At 27.7% G+C, this 4,802-nt stretch overlaps 1 protein-coding gene across 1 annotated transcript in view; it reads right to left on the minus strand.

Annotated features, from left to right (window-relative positions):
* Positions 1-3,297: 3,297 nt before the first annotated feature.
* The window catches only part of LOC109862275, a 15,327-nt gene continuing 13,822 nt past the window's right edge, over positions 3,298-4,802 (minus strand). The window contains exon 10 of the mRNA XM_020442271.1: positions 3,298-3,886. The gene's annotated coding sequence lies outside the window, so the exon portion shown is untranslated. The remainder of the gene's footprint in view (positions 3,887-4,802) is intronic.

Here is a 4,802-nt window from a genome sequence, read left to right on the forward strand (position 1 = left end):
CTTTAGCACACGTCCCGATAACCCACGAAGTAAAACGCGCATCTGCCCGATAGCGCACGTCCCGATAACACACGTCAAATTTAAAATAATTCCCGATAACACACGTCCCTTTAGCACACGGCCCGATAGCCCACGATGTAAAACGCGCATCTGCCCGATAGCGCACGTCCCGATAGCACACGTCTCTTTAGCACACGTCTCGATAGCGCACGTCTCTTTAGCACACGTCTCGATAGCGCACGTCTCTTTAGCACACGTCTCGATAACGCACGTCCCTTTAGCACACGTCTCGATAGCCCACGTCTCTTTAGCACACGTCTCGATAGCCCACGTCTTTTAAGCACAAGTCTCGATAACCCACGTCTCTTTAGCACACGTCTCGATAACCCACTAAATAAAATGCACACTTGCCCGATAACGCACGTAATAAAATGCGCACGGACTCGATAACGCACGTCTCGATAGCGCACGTCTCGATACCGCACGTCTCGATACCGCACGTCTCGATACCGCACGTCTCGATAGCGCACGTCTCGATACCGCACGTTTCCATAGCGCACGTCTCGATAATGCGCACCTGCCCGATGACACACGTCCCGATAACGCACGTCCCAAAACAGATTTAATTATGCGCATTCGGCTTAATTATCATTATTTTATGACTATATTCATGTACACTTCCAGCATAACAGTAGGAATATGTAATGCCTTGCATTCATATGTGTATAATGTATGATATCTCACTTTCAACATTCACAAAACACGTGCATCATTAAAGTAACTAATTCCAAAACATGAAGCAAACGTTCCAGTAACTCACATTTATTTTATATGGTTTTAATATTATTTTCTCTAATTGAACTAAGAGACTTAATCTCATAACCTAACCTAACATCTTTCAAACTGCTTGAAAATAAGTGTGAAATATACAGTAACATTAGATGAATGCAATATAAATATGCTGTGATTAACAGACAGCTTATTTATATTGCTTTCGTCTAATATTTCACGTTCAATCATTCTCATGCATTTTGACAAATGTAAGGTTATGTCCCATGATTTATTTAATGAAATAAATGTTAAAACTATATAAAATCAATGTGAGAGTCACCTGAACGTTTGTTTCATGTTTAGTAATTGTTTACTTTAATGATTCACATGTATTGTAAATGCTTAAATGAGATATCATAAATACTCAGCTTTAAGAATTAACGCTATCACAAACATTAGAATCATCTCTTTACCAACATTTAGTCATTATATGCTTGTGTTAAACGTTAACTCTTTGAAAATACACATTATATTGATAATAATGCTACTAAAATATTGATTTAGAAATAGATTTGCTAAAACGGCACACATTTTCCTGAGGAAGTATATGCATTCGAGGAAGGAAGGAAGGTAAAAACTGGTTTAATTACGCGCATTCGGCGTAATCAGCTTTATTTCGTAACCATATTCATATACACTTCAATCTAAACAATTGGAAATTTAAAGAGTAGAATTCATATGTGTGTAATGTACGATATCTCACTTTCAGCATTTACAAAGCACGTTGATTAATTATTAAAGTAATTACTAAACGTTCCAGTAACTCTTTCATTTCTTTTATATGGTTTTATATTATTTTTATTAATTAAACCAAGGGACATAACCTCATAATCTTACATCTGTCAAACAACAAGAGAATGAGCATTGCGTAAAACATGAAAACAATATAAATAAGCTGTCTGTTAATCACAGCATGTTTATATTGCATTCATCTAATGTTAATGTATATATCCCTTATTCGCTCGCTTATTCTCATGCAGTTTGACAGATGTAAGGTTATGAGGTTATGTCCCTTGGTTTAATTAAATAAAATAATATTAAAACCATATAAAAGAAATGTGAAAGTTACTGNAACGTTTAGTAATTACTTACTTTAATAATCAACGTGCTTTGTAAATGTTGAAAGTGAGATATCGTACATTACACACATATGGATTCTACTCTTTAAATTTTCAACTGTTTAGATTGATGTGTATATGAATATGGTTACGAAATAAAGCTGATTACGCCGAATGCGTGTAATTAAACCTGTTGTTACTTTCCTTTCTTCCTCGAATGCGTGTGTCACTTTTACTAGTGAAAATATGCATCGCTTATCTTAATCTGCCAATAAGTCACAAGTTTTTGTAAAATTTGCACGGATATTTAAAAAGATAGATAAAATACTATATAATAAAAAAGTAATATTGGAGTTGATTGTTAATTAATACTAATAATAACAATTTTTAATAATTAATAACTGCTGAACTATTATAAACAAATGCAAAATAATAAAAAAATGTTCTATTTTATTTTATCTGCTATAGGAACAGGGTAAGGTTGCTATTGGATATTTTGTTTATATTATATATTATACATTATATTATCATAACTCTGTTCTTTCTCTTGACTAAAATTCAATTTTTTAAGCTCTTTAAAAAAACACAAAAATATAATAACTATTTCCTTCTTTTGAACAAGAAGCATTAAAAAAAAATGATTAGTCAGTTATTGATTTCAGTAACAACTTTAATTATTCTAATTATTTAATTTAAAAAGTTGTTACAATGTTTGTAAGTACAAGTTTATTTTAAAAATTTTTTTAAATGTTTTAATAATAATAGTCAGTATGTATTTCATAATCAATATGTATTAATGTTGTTAAAATTTCATAATTTGTTAACTGAATAGATAAAACAGTGATTGGACTTCGAAGATACCAGTTTGTATAGATAAAGTGCTGTTTTTGTATTTTAAGAAAAAGTATTGATATTATATTGTTTTAAAATTGAATTTATTGTTTTAAACCTTATTTATAATATGAGTAAAGAAACTTAGAATAATAACATATTCCGACACATGTAATTGTTTCTTATACTTATACAATTAACTCTCTTCGATATATTTTGTAAATATGACAACTTTATAAACACTTTTTGGGATACAAATATAAGGTATGTTTATGACTATATCAGTATGTTATAACATATATTAGATATATATATATATATATATAAACTTTTGACAAATAAACATTATCACTTAATGTGTCATTACAACTAATTTGAACTCTATTAGAAATTAATTTTTTACAAACTCTTTGAAAAAAAACTGCTTATACAATTAACATTATTTGATACGTTTTGTACTTTATGAGTATTGACTACTTTTTAGATTAAAATATGAGATATATAAAACTATATAAGTAATTTCTAATATAGTTAACTTATAAAATATTAGATTTATAAGTCCTTTTTTAAATAAAAATTATGACATTAGTCTTTACAAATAACTATAGTTATTTTAGATAATTTGCTATCAGATAATTTGGTTTTTCTCTTATCACTTAGATAAATATCAAATAATTTGAGATTTGTTTTGTGTAAACGCTTAGGAAAAAACATTTATTAAATTCTTAAACGTTTAAAGATATTTAAGTAATGTTAATAACTATTCTAAATATTTTTATAATTAAAGAAATTCTTAGTAAACATAAGTTATAAAATTTTTGTGTGAAAGCTTTTATAAAATTATTACTATTAATACTGAATATTACATTTGGATTGCTTTTTTTATGGAACTCTTACTTTTAAATATGACGTATAATTTACATTGCAAATAGGACATTTTTTAGATTGCAACTGTAAGATACATTCCCCACAACAACATAAATGGCCACACGAGACGAAGATATGATCAGCTTTTTCAACTAAGCAAATAGTACAGCAATCAGGTGTACGTGTGTCATTGGATTGTTGCACTGGATGATACGGAACATCTATATTTTCATTATCTTCATCCGAAAATATATTACCGTAATCGTCTAAAGGGATGTGATAAATGTCTTCATCATCACCTGTAACAGAAAATATATAATTTTATAGTAAAATTATCATATACATATTTCCCTTAAAGTGAATAATCACCAAAATTAATTTATTAAAATTAAGTTAAACGTTATTATTTTTTTTTAATTTTTAACTAGTTTTCAACTAGTTACTACTCAACCCTGATAATGCTGTATATATATTTAAATTAGGAAAAACAGTAGACATCACATATTCATCGTTTCAAAATTTATTTATAGAAGTAAGACAAAAAAGTTTAACTAATAATAACTTTTATTTAGTTACTACATAACATTATTTTTTAAATTGCCACATAAGTTACATTCTTTAACATTTTTTATATCTCATAAGGATTAACATGTTTGTAATTTTTTGGTATTAAAATTTAAGGTACATTGAATAAGTATTTAAAATTAAATTCAATATAATATTGTGTATATACTAGGCTGTATAAGTACTTCTTTTTAGAAATGAGTATTATATCACTACTAATCATGACTCGACTAAAGTTTATTCTTTTTATAAACTTTTAAAAAAGAAATAAAAAAATAAATTCAATTTATTTCAAATGTTAAACGTTAAAAAAATAGATAATAAACTCGATTAATACCTTCAATTTTTTAAATAAATTTTTAAAATCAGAGAAATTCTATCTAAATAAGTTTCTACATTTTTTCTTCATATTATATTCATGTTTTGTATGGAATTATAACCTTTAAAAATAAGATATTATAATTTTTGTTGTACATAGAACCTTTTTTTTGATTGCAACTTCAAAAGCAATCCATATAGCAATATAACCAATTTAAAAGATAAATGATCTGCTTTTTCTATTAAGTAAACAGAAACCACAGCAATTGTGTATGTGTCAGATTACTACATTAGAATATATATATATATATATATATATAAACTTTTGACAAA

This window comes from Pseudomyrmex gracilis, unplaced genomic scaffold (genome assembly GCF_002006095.1).
Source record: "Pseudomyrmex gracilis isolate BER0280 unplaced genomic scaffold, ASM200609v1 scaffold_1579, whole genome shotgun sequence".
Classification (NCBI taxonomy): Eukaryota; Metazoa; Arthropoda; class Insecta; order Hymenoptera; family Formicidae; genus Pseudomyrmex; species Pseudomyrmex gracilis.